The 27853-nt window shown below is 38.5% G+C and overlaps 2 long non-coding RNA genes across 6 annotated transcripts in view; one reads left to right on the forward strand and one right to left on the reverse strand.

Annotated features, from left to right (window-relative positions):
* Positions 1–22: 22 nt before the first annotated feature.
* On the reverse strand, positions 23–27788 carry LOC112982045 (uncharacterized). 5 transcript variants are annotated; one of them, XR_003258896.2, is made up of 6 exons: positions 27405–27788; positions 26371–26462; positions 26128–26225; positions 3273–3402; positions 1718–1828; positions 23–704 (listed from the first exon to the last, which is right to left on the reverse strand). It is a non-coding gene; the product is annotated as an uncharacterized LOC112982045 (long non-coding RNA). The 5 variants fall into 5 exon arrangements; XR_003258894.2 differs by having other exon boundaries at positions 23–1828; XR_003258895.2 differs by lacking the exon at positions 3273–3402 and having other exon boundaries at positions 23–1828.
* Positions 26943–27853, forward strand: part of LOC135324680 (uncharacterized) — a 32163-nt gene continuing 31252 nt past the window's right edge. The window contains exon 1 of the long non-coding RNA XR_010385977.1: positions 26943–27435. This is a non-coding gene — a long non-coding RNA (uncharacterized LOC135324680). The remainder of the gene's footprint in view (positions 27436–27853) is intronic.

Genomic DNA, 27853 nt, shown 5'->3' on the forward strand with positions numbered 1-27853 from the left:
GCACCGGCTCGCGCCTCCTGCTTCCAGGCCTTCTCCCCAGCCTGTGTCTTTCTGTGGCTTTCCTCACTGCGGCTGCTGTGCTTTCTCTCTGTCAGCCTCTCTCTCCTCCCGAGAGGGTCTCCGCAGGCTTTGCCACCACCTCTGCTCCCTCTAGTCTTGTCCCGGGGGATTGTCCTCAGCAGCAAAACGTCCAACCAGCCTGCTAGGCTCTCTTCAAGCGCATCTTCTTCCTCCGTCCCAGGGGCCTGCTTTCCTCGTGCTTCACTCATCCCGCCGTGAATGGCTTCCTTTTCCTGCCTCTTCCAACGTGACGTGACTGATCTCTGTGTATCGCTGCGGCCGGCAGGCCCCGTCTGTGCTCCCGGAGTGCAACAGCCCTGCTGAATGCAGGGTCAGCTGCAACAGGTTGCTCAGGGCCATGTGTAGTGAAGTGCTGAATATCTCGGAGCAAGGAGGCTCCACCAGCACTTGGGGCAAGCTGTTCAGCTGTTGTACCACTCTGCCAGCAAAGAGCTACAGGGTCACTCGTTCCACTGTGAAGGGTTTTCTTTTTCCGCTAGGACTTGTGTGAGCAGCTGCCAAGGTCGCCCTGTGCCCGGCTGAATGTGCTGCTGTGTGCCGCTCAGCACTTGCCAGTAGGCATGGAATTCTGGACTCTCGGGAATCTTTCCATTTCGCCATTTTTTGACGCAAAACTGTTTCAGCTGTAACAGATGAGCTGTTAAGGTGGATGCCAAGGTATTGCTTAGAGAGATTTGTTAGAATAAGGTGTTGAAGATAAAACTCGTGGTGAGTGAAAGCTATTGCCATGGGAAGGCCCTGCATTGGTGTAGGAAATAGAAAGCTGGTAGCTTCCTGTTATGTCAGTGAAGAGAGGTGTGTGAGGCTGTATTAGTAGGCAGAAGAGGTAGGCATCTCAATGCCCATAGAGTGGCTTATCCCCAGTCCCCAGAACCTAGGGGACTGGCCTGGCTTGGGGCTGTAGGACCTTGGCCATGTGCTGGGAGCCTCCTCCCATTCATCTTCATGGGAGTGTGCTCTCAGTACTCTACAGGCCCAGGGTCTCCCTGCAGGGTGCTTGTCGGGAGAGGACGGAGAGACCAGGCGGCTCCCTTCTGCCCAAGGGCACCTCCTGCCCTCCTGTCTTTCCTCCTCATGGGCTATGTCTAGCTCAGCCTCAGGTCAGAGCTCCTGGATCTCTTTTCCCTAGCTGGAGCTTTCCAGGGAGTAGCAGGTACCCTGCAGTGACCCTGGCCACAGGGACTATCCCTTGTAACAGTCCCGCCATTTAAGGGCTTTACACTGACAGAGAGGGGTTTTTCAGCTCCCTGCAAGCTGCAGGCAGTACTGCTCTTGGGGTGCAGCACACAAGGCGTTGCACAAGGTCTGCCCACATGAGCCATCTCCCAGCAGCCAGGGAACTGCCTCCAGAGAAGGATGTGCCTCCAGGCATCAGTGGAGGTCTAGTGGCCAGAAACAGCAGAAAGAGAAGAAAAGAAGATGGTGGAAGTCGATGCATAAATGGAACCATTGCTAATGTAACTTCAGCTACAAAGTTCCTCCTTTGTTATTGGCAAGAGATGGAAGTGGAGCTCCTGAGGCCTGAGCTGAGCGTGGCCTGCTACGCTAGATGCGGAAAGTGTGACCATGAAAGCATCATCTCTCTGGCTTCATAAAGAAACACCAAGGCTTTGTTTCTCATCAAGAATTTTCTCACCCTGGTTTTGCAGTTCTTTTAGCTGATCCTCCATCTGTCTCTGTTCCCTCTGCTTTATCCAAGGGCAGATGTTTTAACATCACGTTCAGGCTGAGATGATCAAGTCAACATCTGGGAAGAACATTTGGGAAGAGTCATTCAGGATTATTGGCTTGATGCTTAGGAGCTGTTAACACGAGTGAGAGACCACTTCCAAGAACAACTAGAAGTAATTAGCAGCCTATGGCTAAGCAAACCAAATCAGGCAATAGTCACACAGCTTTACCCTAAAATGCTTCGGTCCTCTTCAGAAAAGTGTGTTCTCCTAACGACAACACTGTTTTTGCAGGCATGTGTTTGGCAAGCTTATTTTGTTCAACTTTACTGAGCCAATCTTCTACACCTCCTCTGACCTTCAGTCCTTTCTTTAAACTAATCTAAACTTAGTTATTGTAAACTTAGTTATTATAAAAAGTTGTATTTCTGCTGAATTTATACAATCATAATTTTGTGCCTTATTTATTCCCTAAAATTAAGAAGAATGTTAATAACGAAGCAAAAAATAATGGCTTTCACTGTTGTTCCAAGATGGTCACAGAATGACAGAATAGTCAACGTCGGAAAGAACCTATGGAGGCCATCTGGACCAAACCCCATGCTCAAGCAAGGTCAGCTACAGCAGGCTGCCCGGGACCTTGTCCAGTTGGGTTTTGAATAACTCCAAGGATGGAAACTTTTTAGACTCTAGGCAACCTTTCCAGTGTTCAGCCATCCTCAGGGTGGGTGACTTAGCAGAAAGAAAAACACATTTCCATTCTTATTCTTAGTGTTAATATTCACTAGAAGTACAGCATAAAAATTGCAACATCATTAATCACACTGTGCTTTATAAGCATTCTGACTAAAAGTCAAGTCATAACATAAGCTACTAACATAAGCTGGTGGTCACACCAGCTTAAAGCCAGAATGATGCAGTGATGATCTGTAATAGTTTGTGTTTTACGCATTTGTAATAGCTTGCTTCTAACTTTCCTTTCAGATACAGTACATGAAGAAAGACTTTATTTTCCTGTCGGTAACAAATTAACAGACTAAAACCAAAAACATTTAACTTTTCTCCCTTGGGTGACAGCATTGCTAAAATACCATTCATGAAAACCTCTCCTTTTCTCCTTCAGCTGGCATCATAAGGGCAAAATCTAGGCTAGCACTCTAATTAAAGCGTTTTCTTAAGAGACAGTGGCTTTCACGAGGATTACAATTTTCAGCCCAAATTTCCAGTTTATCATTTGACAAAAAGTAAAATCTGTTTGGTAAATGATACAATAAACTTGAGATAAAAAATTCAGAAACAAGGAACATTCTCATGCTACTCTGAAATACCATAATTAGAGTAAATTTCAAAATACAATTACTGCAAGTATTACATGGTATATTTACACAGTGTCAATACATTTTACTTTATGAGTGTTACACTGCATCACCGTAAAGAAGTAGACCACATGTACCACAATTGCTTCACCCCTGTGAGAATTTTTAATTCAATGATAAATGGAGAATAAGTGCTAGTCCTCACACAAGGGGTCCAGAACAGCTGGGGCACCAAGGACCCATGGAGCTGCTCCCAGGCTGCTATCATATCCTCAGGGCTGTGACACTGGCTAGGATGTGCAGCTGTCTTCAAACCTTTGAAGCTTCATTGTGTTCTGCAATCCATAGAAACAAAATAAATGAAAATTTCCCCTCTGAAAAAACAGAACAGGTGAGAAGAGCTTGTAAGGTATATTCTGACCAGGAAGCTCTCTGCCATCTGGAAGTTTCATAAAGAAAACTTCATGCAGTTCAGCAGCTATCCCTCTTTTCCCTTTAAAACAATGCATATGCACTGTCTCACTCCCAAAGACCAACACTCACTCCAACAGAGAGAAAGTGTTTTAACAACTAGGTAGTCTAGAAGCAGATTCTGCAGGAACACAACTTCAGAAAACCAAATGCTTTCACTATGAATATAACCCAATAAAGACTCCTCCAGTCCTTTATAGACAATTTTGAGTCCACAAGAGCCTAGTTTTTAATACAGAAAACCAAGAGTCCAATCCCTCACTGGCCCACATCTTGCAAAGACGTTAACAGCAGTTTAAAATCAAAACTGCTATGTTCCCACTCATGGAGCCCTTAGGTAGATCAGAGGTTCCTAGCCAGAATCATACCTTGCGTGGATACTACAGGTGCAGTTGCTGTGACATTAGCTCTGCCCCAGCTCATGTATGTGCAGTAGGAAGTATGTCTCTACACCTTGTTTTTACCCACCAGGGCCCTCACCTCCTGTGGCCATCTACTCCACTGACTGCCATAAATACCAGTTTGAGATCTCTCAAGCAGGCTTAAAGATACTGAGAGAAAATCAAGAAAAATGCAAGGGAAACTCATGTTCACATTCCTAATACTATACATCATCTCCCTCTAACTTGAAAGAGCACTGAAAACACAGAAAGAATGTAAAAAATACACAGTTTAGAAAGAAAAAAAGATAGGAATGGGTATAAGGCAAGAAACGCAGGGGACCTGAATATACATGCGGCCATGCAATAATAATAGAGAGAAAAGGAAAAGATGAAAATACCATTAGGAAATAGGATCGCATCATGAGATGGCTGAAATACAGCAAGTCACATTTTAAAAATACAGTAAGGAGAAAGGCGATTGAAAACATGTCGCAACCAAAGACAAGTAGCAATGAACGGGATACAGCCACCTTCTCATTCTCTTTTTCAAAAAGAATTCCCATAAATAAATAGCATCATTAATTTTTCATCTCTGATTGGCTGAGTCCAAAGGCTTGTAGGTTTTAAATAAAGATTAGCACAACCTTTGTGATACATCACGCATTTACTGGTATAATATATTCTTATTTTATACCAGGATGAGTAGAAGTATGAAGAGCATTTGATAGATGATTAACTTTTCTCATTACTACCTTCTAAGACTTTTCCATCTTTAAGAACATTTTGTCTCTCCAGGAAGCTGTCTCTGAATATCAGGAAGATTAAAAATACTTTCTAAGTAAAGTCACTTTGTCTGACATGTCAACCACTCTTCCAAGGGAAGGAAAAAAAGGAAGATGTCAGCAATTATTTCCCAGTCTTCAGTCTCACAAAGGAAACTTGAAAACAGAGACTGATTTTTGCATTTCTACTATTAAACATAAATTCTCTGTAACATTTCCAATACCCAGCTACATGATGCTGATGGGAGACTTTCTAGTTTAAAAATAATTCTTTGTATTTTCCTGTATTTTAAACATTTTTATTGTCCTTTCCAACATTTATTCTGTCACGGATATTTCCTTTAGAAGCAAAATGTGTTGCAAAATTCAGATTCACAGAAACTGAGCATCTTTTTGAACACAAAGGCCTTGTATGCAGTCCCATTTGAGATAAGCAATTTCTTGCAGAGCAGAATATTATTCTATCTTCAAATGTCTCACCTCATCTCTCCACTGCTTTCCTATAAATATTAAATCCAACCCACTTGCTTTCCAGGAATCTTACATTTGAGAAGTGTTTGTACCACAAAGTACTGAGTTCTTCGTAACACTAAATACTTCACACTGCCCAGTTTCTTAACACTCTTACATGCTGTATCTTCTGTGCAGAAAAACCTACCTACCATTTCCAACACACCTGAAAAAAACCAACTGTAAAATATTTCTGCTACATGTCCCTGCAAGCAATGCATATGTCTGGTTTCTACAGCTACCTCCTTGTCAGAAAAGGAACCTTCTTAAGATAAAATTTTAGGCACAAATAATCTCATCATTATTTCACATAAATCCAATGACATGTTTTAAATGATAATTTTCCTTCCTTTCCCTGGCCCAACATGAACGGGTTTCTTCCTATTAGCTGCAAAATTGTATCAGCAAAGAGAGAGTGCTCACTTTTCAGCAATCTCAACCTGGCTGGTTTTATGAAATAATATGAATCCAACAGTTTTCTTAACGTAAAGTAGTTTTTCTTTTTTCTTTTTTTGGCAATTTGCTACTCACCAATGTTTGACTAAATAAGGACTGCTGTTTCTGCTAGTCCTCTATATGTGTCCTGAGAGGGTCCGCATACCTTGAGGAGGCTGTAGTTGCTATACTGACAGTGCTATCTCAAGAAGAACCTTAAATAAGCAGTAAACACATTTACATACTCGAACATCCTCTGTATTATGTCTTTAGGATAGACATCTTTATAAAAGCGGTGAGGAAGAACAATACATTTATTTTTTTTCCAAGTATCTTCCACCTAGTTGAGAAAAACATAAGCTCTCTAAATCTATTTATAATCATGAAATGTTTAGGTTTTACAAATTATACACAAAGCAATAAAATTTTGTGATGACAGAAAAAATCCCTCTTTATCTAAACTGACTCTAGTAAGATTGCAAATTTTTTCTGTTTCTTTTGTCAGACCATACAGTGGAAAATTACACCTATTTTTGTTCTTTTTAATTCAGTAAGCAACACATTTTTCTTCTTATTTTTAATGGAAAGAAATTGCATATGTCTTGTTTTTGTCCACTTAAATAATGTTAATTCACATCCTTGTCCAAAATACATTCTGTGTCAGTTCAGAATGAAACTATGACTTAGCCTTGCAGGTATTACGGCTATTTTGTTGCTATAGAGATTGCAACAAAATGTTCCACTTAGCAACTGCTATTAACAGATTAAATTTGAGCTCTAATAAGTCTTTCTTTAAACTTTTTTATAACACCTTTGGGTACATAACAGAAAGTGTCTTTTTGTTTTCTATTTATTCAGCTAAAAAAATCATATTATTATTATAGTATTAATATTTTATGATCCAGAACTGAGAAACCATAAAGATCAAGGTTTACAGCTGTTTATAAAAACAAAGATCTGTCTGCTAAAATTACCTTTCTGAGAGATGTCTCTACAAAGTTTCACCACATACTTGCCCAGAAATATCCTGAATTTCCTCAGCAAATTTGAAAGCACTGAGCTCAGTAAGTTGAGCTAAAGAAAGTGGATTTTCCACATCAGTCAAAGCAGCATGAACTATTTGTTCCAAAACTGCCCAATGTGTGGGTTTCAGAAAGGGGCTTCTCAGATCTGTGATAACTGGCACATGGATGAGTAATACAACTGATATAGTAGAGCTTTCCTTAATTTCCTTTATGGCTTTGACCTCCTTGAAAACAGCCTTGAAAGAGGCATTGGAAGCTGACAGTAGTCCTAATTCTATAGGATTTCATTTTTTCAGGGAAATGGAAAAAAAATTTCTAATTTTGCACTTTGGAGTAAAATTAGAAAAAACTTGGCATTTAAAATTTGACAAGTTTTCTGTTCTCCATACTTATTCTCCGCTCTTCTCCTTCTGTATGCCCTTGGAAGAGTTGTACACAAAAAGTTAGTATATTTAAAAAATGTTAGTATATTAAGAAATATTTTCTTAAACATTCAAATTTCTATGTCCCATTTTATCTTTTCATGCACCTTTTCTGCCTTTGCTCTGAGCAGCGGCACTGTGTTTTTAGGTCGCAGCCCTTTTTCCAGCTGATTCACAAACTTGGCATATTCAGAAACTCAGGAATCTAGTTGTCCTGGATCCAAGCTTTCAAATTTACGCTATGAAAGTCGAACACATACACAAATATATTGATTAATGAGCACAAAATAAGAATTTACCACCTTAACTATGAATGTAACCTTCATTCACTAAGAAACAATACAAATAAATGGAATTATTCAGAACTCGGACCTAATGGGAAGGTTTAGAGACTTGTTGCAGAGGTGTACAGCAAAAGGACAAGAAGAAGCACAAGCTGCAAAAAGGTAAATTATGTTCAGATACTAGGAAAAAAGTCTTTTGTAGTGAGGGTAGGCAAACATTGCAATGGTGGGCCAGAGAGGTGGTAGATATCCATCCCTGGAGATATTTAAAACTTAGAGAAGTCCCTAAGCAATCTGATTCACCTTCAAAGTTGGTCCTGCTTTGAGCAGCAATTTTATGTTGGACCACAGAACTATGATTACCCCAGATTAAATTATTCTATGATTCTAATCAGGCTTTAGCAACAACAATTAGCAAACAGAGAGAAAGGTGAGCAGTATACTCTGTAATGGTAACCCCTGTTTGGTTCAGTGATGCAAAATCTTTAATGACCTTTTGGAAGAAAAAAAAAGAAACCCATTTTTTGCTTTTATACATATTACAAAACATAATTTTATACTATAGCATTTATTATACATTATCATGTAGTATTTCGCTTAAGAATCAGTGTAATTAATAAACTGCCATGCCTTGTGTTTGAAGTGCTTTCCATTCAGCAAAAGAATCCCAAAGCAGTTATTTCAGTTTCAGCTCTGCACAAACCTTCTCCAAAGAATCAAATTTTGAAACATGAAAAATGGCAGAAACTATCTGACATACAATTAAAATCATCCCTTGTTCATTTTAAACACATTCTGGAGTTAGTATTGGGGGAGAGAGGACAGATCCATATTTAACATAAACTGCTTTACCATATACAGCAAATTCTTCTTTATTCTTTAGAAAAGTTACAGTTTTTATGTTCTCTGTGTCATATCTCTAACTACTATGTCTACTACCTCAGATAGCAAACACTGCATCCTTCTGAATAACTTCCAGACAATCTTTTGCAAAGCTGCTGAGGCATAACCCTTCCAATAAAACAGCTCTCTGCCTATGTACTGAATACTCATTAGCTAACAACAATGCACTTTACAAACCTGTAAAGATTCTTCTAAAGTGTATCATGATGCTTTTAAGTAGGAACTCTACGGATTTCCTTTACCTATGGCTAGGAGACTTTTCTACTTTACATGTCAACTGTCTGGAATGACTGCACTAAATATCCATGACCAAAACAAGATGATGAGACTTCATCTGCGCATGCATTCAGATGGCATTATGGCCAAGTAAAATGTTATTAACAGTAATGTATTACTAAAAGAAAAAAATCAGATTAATGGTCAGCAAGCTGGCATCTTCAAAAATAAGCATTCTTTCTAACTGAATGTCCAGAGTAGCACCATACATCCATGTAACACTACTGATTCACCTATTCATATTAATTTAAAGCACCAAACTTCTGCTGCAAGGGAAAATACATTCTCTTCAAATCTAATTCTCAGAAGATATAATATACACTGATTTAGCCAGCAACATTTTCAGCTTTTGAAAACAGAACCTCTGAATGAAAATTCAGTCATCACACTGTCACATACTGCATTATGAGGAGCTGCAAATCACAATGGCAATTCCAAAGATGTTAGTAACTTTTCATATAACAACAGTAGCTATAAGCTTCAGAAGTCATTTGTCACCGTTAGTCTCATAAGTATAATATTTATACCCTGCTCCAAACACACACACACACACACACACACACACGAAAGTGTGCTGTCAATTCTCGTGAGGATCAGAAAACAGATGGCTGACGGAGATGACAAGTGAGGTCAGTTTAGCAAATTGCTTTTTTAAAGAGACTGTCAAAACTTTAAGCTGCAGATACCTCAGATAGCTCTCCCAAACTACAAACCAGAAAAAAATGACCTAAGAATTATTATTTACAGTTTCTTGACACTGAAACACTGCTTCTTATAGTGTATGTTTAATGTATATTTTCCTTGTTGAGAGGAAAGACTTCGGTAGATGCTGTAAGTTACAGTGCATTCAGTGAAAACTTTAGTAAAAAAAGGTACTTTTTTACTAGTAAAAAAAAAAAAGGTACTTTTTGCTAGTAAAAAAAAAGGTACTTTTTCAATCCCTTTGTACAGGTATATGAACAAATGCATGATGTGTGCAAATGTGGAAAGTCTGATGGCCTGAGAGTGTTTCCATTAAGTCAATCAAGATATAGAAAAATATTATTTCCACAGGTCATCTGTGCATAAACAGATTAATGCAACAACTGGATAATTATTGGAATTAATGAAGGCAACAGAGCTTTTACAAATTTCAGCAGGTTGCTTTAGTACTAGAGGAAACAAAAACTGAATTACAACTGTTCTCTGCATACATTGGCTTGTTGTTTCACTTCTTTTACTTCTGAATTTAGCTCTAAAACATCCCGATCTAAGAGCTGACAGAATTCAGTAATGCTGGTATTTCTTTAACCCACTGATCCATCAGTTGTTTTATAAACTACACAGCAATAAATGCTTTCAGAATTGGAGACAGAACAAAATCATCAGCAGGTATGGGGACTGTGTACTAGTCAGTAAGCCAATACATCTGAGCTACTATGTTGCTCTCTTCTTCAAGAATTTCAATCAAAAAAAAAAAAAAAAAAGAATTAAGAGATATTTAAACTATTATAAACCAAATACACTTTGAGTAATGCTGACAACTGTTTGACCTCAGCTCTGTTGCTCACAGTATCAAGATAAGGCTATAGCATTAAAAGTCTATAATATAAGAAGACAACAAAATAATTAACTACTATGAATCCAATAATTAATCATTTGTCCTAATGACAATGAAAATTGCTGATGTCATCTCTGAATGTTTAGTTTTTCATCTCATTACAACCTAAAGAATAGTATTAGACATATTGCCAAGTTTCCGGAGGAGGGGAGCATGCTTGATTAGAATGGGCAACATATCTGTCCTTAGTATAAATTAAATTATATTCCCACTTTACCAAGTTAACAAAATGTTTAGCACAAATGTACTGAGCAGTCACAGTGAGAAAGAATCTTTCGGAGTCCTGTGTTTTGCAGGTTGTTACTAAGAAATATTTCTGAGTATTCTCAAATATGTGTAATGCTAGTTTTAAAAGAATTTGAGAAAATTATGAACATGTGATAAGCAGGCTGAAGCAGAAGACAGAATTTAGTCCTAAATATAGCTTTTACCAACAGAAAATGATATAATACATATGAATTTTCAGTATGAAATTATGGAAAGTACTGGATACTGAAAAAGATTATTTTGCCTTTACCTAAGTTTTTCTCCTCACACCAGGTAGTCCACAAAAGACCCAAACCTTGATAATTAGCATGCAGGGGCAACACGCTGCAGAAAATCTTTGTACAACAGCTCCCCTAATGACTGTATTAAATATCACAACAACATCAGTAGATTATCTCTCATGCATGCAACCCTGAAACTGCTAATAATGTTTGTACACCAGACTGGGAGATAAACCAAATGAACAGATTTCATGCTATACCAAAGTAAAAAGAATATAGTTTGGATAAGGAGAAGTTGTTTAACTGTCCATCCAGTTAGAATAAACTGTAGAAAACTGAGAATCAGCACAAGCTCAGCAGAAAGGGTTGGAGAAGCAAAGTGAAAGGAGAGGAACAAGGACAGCATTAGACAGCCATTGGAGATTTTTGACTGGCAGGTGACAGATCTAGAGATTTCTTTATGGGATATACCAATACTCTCTGCCCTGTATGTGGAAACAAATCCCGAAAGTTATCTAAAACTGGGAGTGTTCCTAGCCTTCCCATAATTTCTCAGCTGTCCAGATTCCAAGTTACTCCGAAAGCCTGTGAAATTTTTACTCTTTGCCAACAAAGGAAAAAAACATTTCCTAAATGACTTATGGAAGAATGGCCTCCCTTTCAGAATTAGAAATGTGTTCAAAACATTCCCAAAGGGACTATAATAAGGGAACCTGTCCATACTAAGGAACAAACACTGTTCTGTCAGCTGATCGATGAAAATGGACATCCAATTGCCAATGGGAAGTTGGAAAAAGGTCAGATTTTTGTCATTTCATTAGTAAATGTGGTCACATGAGTCAGAGAAGTTAGACTCTCCTTTCACAAGCATGAGAAGTCCTAGTGAAACCAGTTAAAATTTTAACGAATGCACTGATATATACAGTGATTCTTGCCCCATCTCCTGTAATGTGCATGTACCCTTTCTTGCATTTCATCAAGGAATACCAAACTATTAACATCTTCTGTCGCTGTGTATGGAAGAAATGAAAATTAAAACTTCACATCTTTGTGCTTCAGCTATAATGGCAGATACTTTCTTCCACAGTAACTAGAAGCTTATCAGTAATAAACTTAAAATAAAGGCAAAAGATGACATTGCATAAGATAGCATCCTAACTAGAGGCAAATGCTACACAAACAACATTGTGGTGCTTTCTTCATTTGTTTTATAAATGGGAAAAACAGCTTAGTTTTTTGTTTTATGCCTTCTGTTGTAATCTTGAATGAGAACTACTCTTTTGAGGAAAATCTGCAGAATAATGAACATGTGATAAAAGCAGGCTGAAGCAGAAAAACAGCAGCAGAAAACAAGATGGCTGAAGTGCCATGATGGCCACTCAATGGTTGCTTTACTTCAGTTAAAAATGAGTGTGCTGAGGAGTTCTGCCAATCTTCTCTGTCATTAAGGCTACTTACTGGCTGTTGTCTTGCATAAAAAGTATACATACGGTGAAATACAAACAAAAGCAAGGTTCTTGCAGGTCCCCTCAGTGGTATGGGAAATACTTTCTTCAAAAGTCTTCAAAAGTGCAAAAAAAGTTAAATGTGAAAAATAACTGTAATACTACTTCCACTGCTAGATTTTAGCAGAACAGTTACAGCCACGATTTTTTAATGGCTGTGAAGCTATTAGAAACATAGCTTTCACATACATACATTCAGGTACATATTTAAATAAAACACTTGCCTAAATTTGGTGCTTGAATTTAGGCATTATAAATCAAAATCTGCCAGCCCTTTCATTCCCACCAGAAAATTCTAGTTCCAGTCATTTTATGCTTCTTGCAGCACTCATGATTCATTTAGCCTGGTATTCCCTTGCAGCATCCAAACAAACAAGCAAACCAAAAAGATCATCATCTCAGTTTCAGAATTCTCAGCAAGTTAAAACTGTATACAAAAAATAATTTAAAAAAGAAGTTATGAAAAGTGTCATTAGGTCATTTTTATGCTAGTCATGTATTATTTCATGAGAAAATATATCCTATTATGTACAGATCTGGTATGGGCCTTCCCTATGCGAGCACCTGTTCAGAAGCTGGTTTACCACTGCATGACTGAAGAGCAACTAGTCGGGGAACTATTTTGTAAGATAAAACACCTGGAGTGAAAAGAACTGTATTATGCAAACCTAGCTCTAAGCAATTCTGAAGGAAGCAATTTCAGACACAGTTTGGTTCCCCATTGGTTTTATCCTGTTAGCATTAGCTACACATGAGCCTGCTATATCATTTCAGATTAGAGACTCATTTCTAATACTCTTCTTTCCACAGCAGTGACCTTCATCACATAATTGAAAAGAAGGTGCAAGTAACTTATCAAAAATATACTAACAAACAACCTATCCATATGAGAAGCTTTGGCATTATCTAAGTTATTGGTTGGTTACATCTTGAAACATAACAGCAGATCTCTTTTAAGCTTTTTTACCATTATTGTTTATTAAATCTAAAGAATGAAAATTTTTAGGTGAGAAACATTACTGAAAATTTGGGGGCTGAAGCACCATAAATGTAAAGAACTGCCAATGACTGTCTACAGACAAGATGAGTTTTGGTGGACAAGGGAACTTTACACTGAGGCTATGTCAATATTGTTGCATATTTAAAATACCAGACAATATGGTTTCTTGAAGCTAATTTACAGCATACCATCCCATTAGACAATGGTAAACACATTTCATAAATATGCTTTGCATCTGTCTCTGATACTATTACAGTTTGTCAGCATGCAGACTATCAGACCACAACCCTAAATTAATGTCACTCATGTCCAGAGAACAAGAGCTAGGAGTATTGCAGAAACAGCACTGCTTTTACCACATCAAGGGGATTCCAGATGAAGCTCAGTATGGGATTTAATGGGGAAAGCCATACTGCTACTCAAAAGGAAATGGTGCCAGACCCAGAAGACCCTCTAGCTGAAAAGAAGAGCACTGTGTCCCACCAACAACTGGTAAAGAATATACTACAATGCTCTTTCCAGTGATAAGGGAGAACTTCCTGAAAAGATACCTGTACTTCCAACCTAAATATTGTTTTTCTAAAAGGTTATTTTAAATTTATTTGTATTTCCCATATCACTTTCATCTATTGCTCAATTTTTACTAATCTCTGCATTTCAATACAAGGGGTTCTTGTTTATATTAGTTTCCTGCTTGACATAATTAAATGTCACTAACAATGGGATGTTTGAACATACAGAACTCAAAAATATTGATTATTTTCTTTTTTATTGTTTCAGACTCACCAGTTTGTTCATATTTTTAGTATACTTCTTCCTCTGGAGTATACTGTATACTTCTACTAAGATACACATAGGCCACATTCTCTGTTGCACAGATTTGCACAAATACCCAATAATACTATTCTGGTTAAAAGAAAAAAAAAAGACTTAAAATAGATTTACATCACTTTGTACTCCTGAAGGAAACGTCTTCCTTACACTTATGATCAGTATTTGTATGCAGAAACGGATTTTAAGATCTCCCAGTTGAATGCATCTGCTGGAAAAACTATCTTTTCTTGTAACTATTATATTACGGCATTTGAAGACTGGGTCATCATACCAGATTTCTCCAATCAAGTATTTGTCTCTCTCTGTCTCTCTGTCTCGACTAGCTGCATCTCTCCAGCAACGCCCTTGGAGGGAGATAGTGAGCAAAGCACCAAAATAAAAGAAAGTCACTGTGCTGTATCTTTGTGAAAATTGACTGACTAGGGTGCCTGGCATTGCTCTGAATGACAAAGATGATGGGTAAGAAAGGTGAAGTGATGAAACAACTCCCTAGGACTGCAAACACCCCTCTAGCATATTCGGGTCTAGCAGACCCCCCAAAATGTAGCCTTTTCATATTTACAAGGAAAACAAGCCTGGCTGACATGTACTTGGTCGCATGTCAGGCAGCTCATTGTGATGACCAGGATACTTCAAGAGTTTTTCAGGTGATTCAAGCTATTGAAATCCATCCCTCTCTCTCTCCAAAGGACAGAGTATGCCACTGAATGTGACCAATGACCCAGACACACCTATACAATAAAAGGTATTAAACACAGAACTGAGGAATAAACCAGAAATTTCCTAAACCTACTTGGAAGTTGCCCAAGGATAGGGCAAAGAAGAGAGCGTTAATCTCCAAAATAAGCTATGTGATAAGCATGGAACGAAATAAGTCCTCTCCATTCTGTCTTACGATCCCTGGAAAAGCATGAAATGACATATTCCAAAAATGACAAATCTGAAATGATAAATATTTTGTTAATCCTATGTGAAATATGAAAATAACTTTTGCTTAGTTAATCCTCCGTGAAAAATAAAATTATTTCTCTACAACCTTTTTGTATTGTTAATGTGCAAACAAAAGAATAAAAACCTAGTACAAAAGTCTGAAAGTACAGTCCCCCTGAAGTCAGCAGCAAAATTTCTATTTTTTTCTAGCTCCCTGTGGACTAACTTTAAGAGAAGTGCTTCAGATTTCAGGTTAAAAAAAAAAAAGAAATAAAGAGCAACTCAACTGCAGCCAAAAGAATTACAAATGTTTACTCATGTGCTAAGTAAAACTAAAATAATCTTTGGAAAGAGATTCTTTCCGTCACACAACAGCAAACTTTCTGTGCCCTTCTGCCATCCAGAGAACTGTTTCCTGTAAGTTAGTACACTTTTTTCCTGTAACATCAGAATCCCTTGTGCTCTTCCAGGCAGCTCCTCCCACCTAAATTTGGATCCCCATTCCTCCTTGATATTGGGTCACTGGGCGTGCCTTCCATCCTCCCCCTTCCAATCCATCAATACTGTGTCTCCTCAGTTTCTTGTCAAACAGGCAGTCTACGTTTTCAAATGTATTTATACTAATAAGAGCAAAAAATGATCTAACTCAAAACCAGTAAAATTTTGAGATTGTGAAGGGTTTTACTAAGGATCAAAAAAAAAAAAAAAAAAGCCTAAACTGTGTTAACACACATATACTGGGTGCATGGTAATATAATATGAAGTTTACTGGATCGTTCCATTTGTTGGATGTAATAATCATTCTGAAATGATTATCTTTTAAAAAACTGAATAAATAGGAAGGTTTCCTGGATATGTTATCATGTGGAAGACGAAAAAGAAAAGAAAAAAATGCAGATGAGTGATTTTTCTTTTTCCCTGACACACATCCAGTATCAGTAATGAGCAAAAGTGAGAGTGAAAAAATCACCTTTGACTTAAAAGTAAGTTTTACAATAACAATAAGAGTGCAAGATTCTGCATATATCTTATTAAAAAGGAAAAATTTTATATATAACATCATTAATCACATTCAGTTATCTGCCTTGCAGATTCCCTTCACATAACTGCTTGTGCTTTCTGTTCAGGATGGTTCTATAACCTACAGTGTCCCTTGAAGGATGATCTCATTATGTCTTTTTCATCCAGTGTTGGAACACTATTTCTCCATCTTACTTTAAAAACAAACAACTATACCTTTCAGTTGAGGCTAAATTAATGTGTACTATAAATTGGTATTTTAGTTTCTGTAATTAATCACAATATCAGTAAACTCATTTTTTACCCATCCCTCTCTCTGGTCTGGTCTGTGTGGTGCCATAGCTCCACGAAGGAGGCAATGGAAACAAATGGTTAGGAGCAGGACAGAACCACTCATTGAGGCAGCAGCCTGGACTTAGGCTGGCTTAAACTAGTTGTGAAACAGCACGCTGAAAAGCCTTTTCTGTTTTTTGGTCAGTAGGTTCTTATCCATCCTGACATCCCCGTCCTTCACAGCAAAATCCTCTAACTATTCATTTGAGCAGTCATACTCGTCTTTTTCTCATTAATGGGTGCTCAAATCTCTCTAGATCAACAAGAAATTGAACCTGTAATAAGTCTTCACTGCCATGCAGTGACATTTTCATGAGTTCTTCAAACACTGGAAGAATTAAATTTATGCTAAGAATGTGACAGGTACTTTCATCTGCCTCAACCAACTTATGTGAGAGTGACAGTCTCTCAGGCACTCTCTGAAGTGTTTACCCAGTTGGATACTGTTGACAACACAGATGGAAAAACATGTATCCTGTGAAAGCCAGCAGACACAAGATGAGAGCTAAGTCCTCATTAGCATAGTACTATTTGGGATTATGCAGTGCAGAGCATGTTCAAAATTAGGTAAAATTAATTTACAACTAAAGTAGATGACTGCAATTTTAATGTGTAATATGTGCATTAAAGACCTCCAGAACCGGACAGTTAAAGGTGCTTTTGAAGAACAAGCATAGGCAGGCAAAGGTCATGCAAACTTTCTGAATTCTGCATTTTCCACTGTTGCATAACAAGTTCCCTTGGTTCTCCCCTAGATATAAATTGTAGGAATATAAGCAACCCAATACTTTGCTGGGCAAAAGACCCTCTGGACAAGCATATTATCTCCAGCACTAAACATTTACAGATACAGAATAAAACCTATGGCAATTTTTTATTCTTCTTCTGTTATCCTCACAGCTACCAATTGGCACAAAGACTTCCTACGTCAGAGACGTAGCCACGTCATTATATTAAACAGACACCAAAGGACCTATCCTTCCTGAGCTCTGGATGAGTTTCAAAACAATTTTTTTAAATAAAAGCTATTACGTGAATATAATTACTATTATTTCTAGTGGTAGCATAAGACCAAGAACACGTTAGATGACTTTACAGACACAAGCTGACAGGACACACTATACTAGCATTGTTAAAAAGTGAATGATAGAACTCCTGGAAAGAAAAAAAAATGAAGTATTTCAGCAATGCTGCCTGTATCAGAGAATACAGAAACTAATGGCTAAACTATGACGTTGTCCTCACATGGAGGAGAACAGAAGTGTTTAAGAGCATGAAGCACAAAGAAATTCCCAGCAAGGATTTAGAGGAAGATAAATAGTCTAGCATCACAGAAAACAAAACTAAATGACATGGAAGATAGACATAATTTATTATGCACTCTTGGACTGCAGGCAAGAAGGAAGAAAAGGAGGAAGAAAGGGAGGAAGTAGGGAAACCCCAGAGATACTCAACTGCTAGAACTGCTTAATCTAGGCATTAGCCTCATGTGTACACAGCCACAGCACTGACTATGTTTCATAGTTCATCCAGGTTGCCTCTATGCCTCAGAAGTGATAATGTGGATTATCACCAGGCCTCAGATCTCTTTATCAGATAGTCATATAGTGAGATCATCAGTCTTATGCTGATACATCTCTACTATCAGTTCTGAAAGCTTTATTTCTAGGAACAGCAGGATTATAACACTAGACACAAGCTGAAGGCAAGCACAACACTCGTTCACAAACACCTCCGCAATTCAGAGGGTGAGTATGCACTAAGAGGACTGTGTGCTATGTGGATGTATATTCAAGAAATGAAACAGTCAGGGTCTCAGCTTCGCAAATTCTCCAGGCTGTGCTGCCACTCATAGGGCTAACCTCCAAAGCAGCTGTCATTTACATGCATAAGGAAGTTTAACCGGCACTAAAAGTGCCTCTACCTCTTAGAGAAGCTCAGAATCAGAGGGCTTAGAAGTTACTGCTAACCCATTCCATGACTGCAAACTTTGTGACTGAACCGCAGAATGTCACCACAGTTTTTACAAGACCACTTTGAAATACATTTCTTGAAGAAATCTAATGCAATCTACAGTATAGTTATGGACAGACATACAATCGTAATAATACCTAGTTTCCTACCAAGTTGTAATTAAAACAGAGATTCTAGCAAATATAATTGCACAGCTCATTTGGACTTTTAATATAAAATGCATTCACAAAATGCTGTAGTGAAATGAAGGAATAAAGCAAAAATATAGCTTTGTATCTAAAAGCTAAGCTAACGACATTGTCAACAGATTTTATGATGTTTCTTAACTGAGGGGATCAGGATGTAGTTTTCTCTCATTTGCATCAGGGCTGAAGAACTGGTAAAATATATTACGGTATAATCTTGGTGCTATTTGATCAATTAAATAAACACACTGACATTCACTGAAGCATTTTACATATAATCCTTTCAAAGACTAAACTGATATGTGGTCTGACCTACTATACAGGTTTTATTTACATACAATCAGCTCAACATATACCATTGTGCCATTTATAAAGAACGCTATGTTTGTACTTTAATGATGATGAAATAACTGAGAAGTAAGCATAAAAACAGCCTCATTAAGTGGAAGCACTAACCACGTTAAACTCCTGCAACAAGATCTGCTGATGGCCTGCTTTGTGTAGACCATTTTGTCAGCCGATTCTCTTCAATGCTTTTCTTTTTTTTTTTTTTTTTTTTAGCATAAAAGGGAGTATGGTTATTCACCACACTAGATAATCCACCATATGAGGATGTTGATCTCCATTCTGCAGGAACACGAAAACATAGGAAACAGAAAAAGAAGTCTAATGAAAACACTGCAAATATTAAAATACACAACTGCACCACTCTATTCTGAGTTTAATCAGAAACAAACTGCTAATTTTTGTGATTTATGCAAAAATACAAGTGTCCAGAATCCTGAATAATCCATAAAGAAACTGTCTAGAATCCTATGAATATCTTCATTACAGAGTTCACACTTCTTTACAACTCCTCCAAAGAAAGAAATTCTTTCTAACTCTTCTAATTCTTTAGGCTCTCTGCTGGATGTCAGGTGATCCTGCAGTGACCAAGCACAGTCACATAAATACTTCAATTTAGAGAGGACACCTTCTGCCTCTCCCAGTCAGCACATTTACAAACTAATTAAAAATAGGAGACAACTTAAACACAGAAGAACACATAGGGACCTGGACTTTAAAGTCCATAGTACAGAATTTCAGATAGCATTTGACATTTAGGTCCAGATAGTTCCAATTAAAAAAAAAAAAAACACAGAAGGGAGTGACAAACAAATTTAGGTTATGAACATTCCCGTTTCCTAAATTAAACTCATCCAACAGCTTGCAAAAAACCTCTTCCTACACATCCTATAGCAGCAATAACACAGAACTCAGATGAAAAAGAAGGGCAAAAGCAACTTCTTCATAAAAGCACACTCAGTTGTCCCTAATTTTTTCCTGAAGAACTTAATATTCTTTGGGAATATTCAGCTAAATGCCTTGCTTTACAAAACTGTAAACTCTCCACAAGTATAACTGAAAAATATTAGAGTCTTTCAAGAGAATTTTGAGCAATGCTGGATAAAGTGTACTCTAAAGCTTTATCTAAACAGCAGGCACTTCCAGTCTGTTTAGCCTCCTCCTATACCTGAAACGTCTCTTCCATACATGCAATCATCAGGAATGAAACCAAATTCAGCCAGAGCAGTCTCACAAGCACTTCTTACAACATCTTTTGCAAGATCTCTGAATTCCAATAGATGGATTGTCCAACTCAGAAACAAGGCACTTATGCAACTATGATATCAAAATACTAACAAAATAAATAGGAAACTCAAGAGCTTTGAAGCAATGACAACTGATTATCTCCTGCAGTTGTGTGAACTGGGAATCTGAATTCTTCCAGGATGTATGTGCAACTTTTTTCAATATGACAAAGCCCCATGTCACTGATTCGGTAATACATATTTTGCATGTTCAGCAGCGCTGGTCACAAGGACTGTTAAACAATACATGTTACGTTTCAAGATAAAGGTACACATGTAGAAATAAGTCCATTCTTTAAAAAAGGAAAGGTTAGATTAACATTCAGGAAACAAACAAATCTGTATCTGTTTTTACAAAACCTACATGACAAGATTAATAGTTTCTACTTCTTTTGAAATACCATCTTTTGAAGAAACATCGAATACTTAGTGCATTAAGGATGAAAAGGTTCTCCTGCAAAGCTTTACACAGCCACTGAATTTTCTTTATATGGACATTCTTCCTTCATTAATATATGGCTTCCATTTCCCAAAGAGGGCAAACACAGAAATCTTAGTAATTCTTTTATGATACAAATATGCTTGTTTCCAGTGAGTTAAAGGGAAGAATTTAACTTTGCCATTGAATGTGTGGATAACTCCTTTCAAACTAATAGTACAGTATTTTTTTGTCTTGACGCAGTCATAGTCAATAACTCCAAAATAAACATAAAGTTTTCCTAATAGGACATATGCCATTCATTAAACATGTAATAGGTGTTATATAAGCTATATACAAAAATTATATACATACTGTACATACAAAAAAGGTGAAATATAAGTCTATTTAATGTATCTTTGTGCCCTGCCCTCTCTCCATAATGGCAAGATTTTAGATTTAATCAGCTTTTCAGCCCTCAGATTTTAATCAGGCTTTCCACTCCAGTAGGTCACCATTGTAACTCTTCAAGAGACAACATAAGAGAGGCAGGTTAGGACACAATGTCTGCAGATACCACTAATTTAGAATATTCCTGGATTTGTTACATGAAGCAATTTGGGTGAGGCAATAGTAGTATTATTTTCACACATTTGTAACACTCTACCATGTTGAATTTCTGTCCTTTCCTATTAGTATGGACAATGACTCTACTCTCTAGAATCCCAGTTTGTGCAAAGATTCCAGGTTTATCCCAGCAGTACATCTGCTGACTACAGGGGTCTTCTCCCAGCTGAAAAACCTGAAGACAGATTGCTTGGTTAATTTTGTTTTAGTAGTCATATACAGTGGACGAAAGGGAAGAAGCATATTTCCTTTGATTTCTGACAGAAAAGTCTAGGAAGAACATAGCATTTACCTTTTTTTCTTTAAAGCACAAGAAAAAGCCCTGAATGCACAACATCACAGAGACCCCACCAACAGCTGGAAGAAAACCGGCTAACAGTCATTCCAAAAACACTGGACCACAACTGGAATTTTCCATAGAGAGAAAGCCTCTCTATCACACAAACAAGTCCATGGCTGAAATCTGTAGCCCTGCAGCTTAAGGAACCAAAGAACAAGAGACCTATAAAGTACTTACTGCCACTCGGACAGTATAGCCTGGCCTGATTTTCTCCTCTATGCTTTTATCTGTTTCCTTTGTATTCCAGGCTTCCTTTAATCTTTCTGTCATTAAACTTATAAATTAACACTTTTCCTCATCTCACGTCAATCACTTTTTTTAGGGAGACATTCACTGAGTTGGAGCGGTAAGATAATTTCCAATTTCTTTCTCTGGATTTGCCATACTCTGCTCCAACACATCTCAGCTTCAACTGGGATGTAACTTATAGAGCACCATACACTTGGGGAGGTTTTGACAAATATATAAAGCAATTTGCGGGCAGGTTTCATTAAAAAAACTATTTTACTGGGCCTTCTGCTTCTTAAGTCCTGAAAGAGGCATAAATTTCTTTAAGCAATAACAAACCTTGGTTTGTCTCTGAAGACTGTAGTTCTGGCTTTTTCTTCATATTCTACTATGTCTATGCCTCAAATATTTTCCAATACACAGCATTTCTGTAATACTACCTAGCTCACGGAGCTAAAATAAGATATGAGGAGAATAACTGAGAAATAAACCTACATATAGATTTATGTCTTTTTTAGCAAGGCAGTTAGCTACAGGATGGACTGTAGTGCTTGAGATTAAGAACACACAAACTAAGATGTATAAATAGAACATGCAGCTTGAAAAAAAACTTATTTCAGGTTGAATGTATCACACTGAATTGATGGCTTATGCACAGCGGGAGTCATACAAAGGAATCCAAGTGTCAGAGTCCAATACTCTCTGGCCCAGTTCTTTCAGATATTCCACACATGGAGAGTGTAACGTTTAATATCAAAATTTGATGTTACATGGAATTTTTGATTTAGCACAGTGATACAGCAAGCTACTGAAATCACAAATTACATTTAGCAAAGTAATAGCAATTGCAATACGGTAATGCGATTCCCATTATTAGTCTCTATAATATGCTCACTGTCACAATGCTGGGTGTCCCCAGTCACCGGGAAGGAATACCAGAGTTGAAGCCAGCTCAAGCTCATTGCTCTTTTCAAAATTCTTTTATCAGTCATTCACATTTTATACTCTATGTTGGGCTGAGCCACGTATACACTTCCTCCCACGTTGGTCTGGCTAACTCTGGCAGACAGTCACACTCTTGATGAACTCAGGGAGAAGCACACCAGTTGATTCAATCAACTGGGATGTAGTCAGCTGATTCACTCTACTGACACAGCTGTTTCTCTACAACAAAGGCCACCCTCTGGTCCCCTTTCTGTTGAGATGGCCAGCTTTCTGTGCAACAGCTGTGACCAGTCACACCCTACCTTATTCCTGAGCTTCATGGACACCTTGCCCTTGCCAATCTCTTCTGAGACTTCCATTGTTGGGGTTTATTGGTCAGTCACACAAAGGCTTTCATTTTCATGTATAATTTTAATAATTTTCAGAGGATCAGCAATATTAGCTTTGATTACATCTTCTGCATCTTCAAAAACATGAGCAGGGGGAGAAGACGACAATTTATAAACACTTGGCTGTAAAGCCAGACAAGTTTGTTCAGGAGTTCCTCATGCTCATATCCTACTTGAACTTACCAGTTGTGCCTTAGAATTAAATCAAAATTTGTAAACTTGCAGAAAAATATAATACACATACAAAACTGCTTCAACAGACATGAATAGCATGCAACTTTTTAATTAATCTGTATTAGTAATGATTAGATTTAGCAAATCAGTATTTGTTCACAAAAACACACACTCAAGGAAATGACCAGGTAAGTTGTTCAGAACGCAGGCAAGAATCTACTAAAAAAAGGCATATACAGATCAATGTAGGATACAGCTCTCAGTGGAGAGGCTAGAATGACATGGGCATGTACAGAACAAGTGCAGTAGTAATTGCAGTCTGATCAGTCTTCATGGCCATAAATTATTAGAGCTGTTCTCTCTCTCTCTCACCTGCTGATCTGTAGTCTCAGGACACTTCATTTCACCCTCCACCCTACCCCCATCATCAAATTTCACAGGTCTCAGTTCCTTCAGAATAAATATTCTCTCCATTTCAGGTTACCTCCTATGTCTTTCTTTGAAATTATCAAAGCAGGTGAACTTAATTCTTTCATATCAAAATCCCTCATTCTACATTCTTTACTTGCAGCAAAACTATGCTGACCTCATACAGAGACTGGGAATCCATCACGGTTAGTGATTTGATAAAAGTACGTTACCTGCCTGCTCTTCTCTTTAAGCTTCTGGAAGCTCAGTTAAAGGAGCGTAAGAGGCCAACAGTTCCAAAGGAGCATGTCATTTCCTTTGCCAGCTGATGGCTGTAGTAACTCACAAGCTAAGAGCTGCTCTTCTTCTGATACATGTATTCAGCATGCTTACTATGCTGATACACTTTTAGTGCGGGCTAGAGGAAAGAAAAGATAGTCTCTTGGCACCATCTCATTCTGTTGTGCTGGCAGACCCCTCTATTTGGAAGGGCCTGCAGTAATTTTAGTGGGATATGACCACAACCCATGATATGTGGATCACTACAGGACTCGATCTACAGTGGCAATTCAGAATTCTGAGCCACTAAAGAGACTGCTGTTTTATGTAAGTGAGCAATGAGCAGAAAGATTTGGGGAACGGCAATGAGAAAGGAGATTGTTTTTGTAAAAGTTAAAAACAAAGTAGTCCAAAATAAAACCCCCAAATGATCAGTTTTTTAAATAGACAAGCTCCCCCTTGGAAAGTTTAAAAGCAATTGCTTCATGGTTGTGCTAAATGATGGAAAATCAGCAAAAGAAAACAAAAGGAAGAAAACAGCCTATCTTATTATTCCATTGAAGGAGAGACAGTTAATGAGCATTATAAATGGTGGAAACAAGAGATGCTGGAATTGATACTGACATCCTTAGTCAATGTTGTTTAACTCTTGCACTATATACATTCATTTTCAGTAACTTGTAGCTGTTCCATTTTACTTGTTTGACAGAACTCTTTTCCTTGGAGATATCTAAAGCTGAGGTAACACTGGGTAAGTACTGCTGTGAGACTGAGTCCAGTAAGGCTCAGGTATCAGTAGCAGCACAGATCCAAATTCAGAATGAAAAACAAGAAATTAAAGCAAACACTGGGACAGTTAACCCTCGCTAACATCTGACCTGCTATAGCTGAATTTCTAATGCCACTCTATTAGACACTGTGTTAGCAAGTACAGTGTATCTACACTATGCTGTTTTCAGAGCATCTCCTACATTGTCTCTTTGTCCTTGGTAAAATTATTTGTGAAAATTTCCACTGAAAACAGGTCATCTTTTTCTAAGGACACATGAAGCTATCAAGAGCCAGGCTAAAGAAAAAACAAATGAAAAGATATGGTTCTTCACATACGAAGAAGCAGAGCTTTGGAAATCCTGGCCAGAACATGTTACAGATGCTGGAAGTTTGCTAGGGCTGAAGTTACTGGGAAGTATCATATAGGCTTGGCCTGCTCTTACCAAGATGTTATACTGTATCAGGTCACATCTGGAAAACTGCAATTAAGCACAAAAGCCAGGTCTGCACTATACTTTTGTGTCATTAGCCTAAGAGCAGCTTCAGAGCCTAGTTCAGAAGTCTTACACAGGTTTCTGCACTGCACAGAGCTACCAAGGGTAAAAGACTTTGATCACTTTCATTTCCACTTCTAGCACAGCACTTTGACAGTGTTTTCTTTTCATTAGCCTATACACTGCCAGGTGCTGTGAATTCTTGAGCAGGCTGCCTTTGCTGATTCTCAGCCCCTCAGCATAGCTGAAAGAGCTTAAAGGGTCAGTAACTGTTGTCTATGGTCAAGAGGACTATAACATTGCAGATTTGAGACACCTTTAATGAGTCACAACGACTTTCAAAATAGAAGAACGTGCTGAATGCCTGCGCTGCTCCGATCTCTTAAACCCCTTGACAGCACTGATTCAGGAACCCAGATTTCTAGTTCTGAACACTGTACTGATAAACACCTGTGTAAGAGGCTAAGCAAAGAGAGTGTCACATCCTCCTCTACAGTTCATAGAGAGGATAATAGCTTCTACCTGTTTACAACTGTTTTTTAGTACAAGCAGTAAGTATTTGTGCTCTGATGTGAAGGTTCTTGACTTCCCACTGTCCCTTCATCAGGCACAACAATGATGTTTATGTCTATATGAAACTGGAATTTACTGAGTTTCCCATTCACATAAACTATTATGACTTTTGCAACTGGGCAGTAATATGTCAATCATTAAATGTGCAATAAGTCACTATTGAGCACACGCATATATGGAAAACAAGCTATTAGTAACCTGCAAAGAATGTGGCAGATCAAATCTATAAACATTTTAACTAAAATACAAACTTTTTTTCATCTGAGCACACCAGATCCAACCGAAAATTCCTTTTCTATCAACAATTCCTCTGTTAACCAACACTCCTATAAATTGGGTGAAGGCATTCTGTTAAGATTTACTAAAGAAAAAATGGGGTACTTTAACATGCTACTCAATATTAGATACACAAAAAATCCTTACTCTTGCTGGCCTCTGGTAGTAACTAGGAAGAAGTTGCAGCACCTAAGAAGTTGCAGCAGACTGTAGGCAGCACCAGGTCACCCCCACCAGGACTTCTGCTGGGAATAAACATGAGAGTCCAATGAGTCACCATCAGTTTTAGAAGAACCACTGTGACAACTCTGTGTCCTAAACTTTTAGGATATAAATAGTAGATTCTTTTGCAGATCTTTTAAACTATATTATAAACTACATTTAACATACCAAGGGTTCCAAACTTGTAGCTTGCTGTCTCATCCTTGTTCTGTCTTGTGGTTCTGCATCACGCATAAATTTCAAAGCAGCAGAGTCTCGTGCTGTTTGGGAACCAAAAAAAAAACAGCCTTTCCCTCAGTTTGCAGGCATTGCTGACCGTACCAAGTAGCTCCCCATTTTTATGTCTGCTATGTCTGCTGTTCTCCCTGTTGGGTGACAGAGGAGATAAAGGTGGCAGCGAGAGCTTCTTGGACATTGTTAACTATGAATTAAACAGACCTATCTTTTGAAGAAAAAATAGCAAAGGTTTGTGATCTCAAAATTTAGTCTGTACTAGATGTCTAGATACTAAGTAAGTATCTCACCAAAAAAAAAAATTACATTAGCAGAAACAACATTAAAGCACACATTGATGACATTCCTTTTCTTATTACACATACATTGAATAAAAATAATTCTAAAAGATTATGAGATCTGTTTGGCTAAGAGATGTATGAACTTGTCCCCATAAAATAGAAGGCCACATGACTGCAAACAGGAGGGGAATCTTGTACCCACATGTTTCAAAATGCTTCCTCTCTTCCAAAATCTTTCAAGGCATGCATGATCCATCTCACTGCACAGCTCTAGCACTTTCGCTGTTTAATTTTACAGCTGTTAAAAGCCATTTTTTTTCTTCTTCTCTCTCTCCAGCACTTTTCTTTCTCTAGCACTTCAGCTGTTTAATTTTACAGCTGTTAAAAGCCAATTTTTTCTTTTTATTCCTTCAAGCAGATGAAGCACAGGACTGCACATTCTCCAAATCTGTCTGACTACATGGAAGTCCCTCACTGTCAAACCCACAGAAAACAGAATGACCTGGGAGAGATGTCTGCCAAGTCAATCGGTCTTGATTAGCAGATCATTAATATTACTCTGTCCAGGACATTTTTCTCAAGGTGAGAGGACTTGAAACAGCCAGTAAATGCTGCGTGAAAGTTAGAATATTCAGCCTGAGGAACAGGAGCAGCTAAAAACCGGGAAGAGGGCGGCGAGCTCCCTACCTACGCAAGGCAGAGCAGACGACAGCCGCAGGTAATCACCCTGACCGCGCCTGTAACGGCCGGGCTGCGGGTGTCTCACTCGCGCGGGGGGGAAGCGGACGTGTCGAAAGGGAAGTCTCCCTGCTTATGCGCGTAGAAGCAGCACAACCGCGGTCCCCGGGGGCCGCTCCCCGGCACACATGGGGCGGGGGAGGGAGGTCCCGTCTCACGGCGGGGAGGCTGGGGGGGCGGGCACGCGGCGCCCCCGCCGGCGCCGCCGCACAGCTCGGCTCGCGCGCTCAAGGACCGGCGCTCACGGGCTCCCGCCCGCCGACCCGTTGCCTAGCAACAGCGGCCTGACAGCGCTCGCGCGGCGGCGTGTCTCCTACTCCCCCCCCCAACACACCCCTCGAGCCACGCACGCGCCTTTCTCCTAAGCCAATCAGAGCCTCCGGGGCTGCCGGGCAACA

This window comes from Dromaius novaehollandiae, chromosome Z (genome assembly GCF_036370855.1).
Source record: "Dromaius novaehollandiae isolate bDroNov1 chromosome Z, bDroNov1.hap1, whole genome shotgun sequence".
NCBI lineage: Eukaryota > Metazoa > Chordata > Aves > Casuariiformes > Dromaiidae > Dromaius > Dromaius novaehollandiae.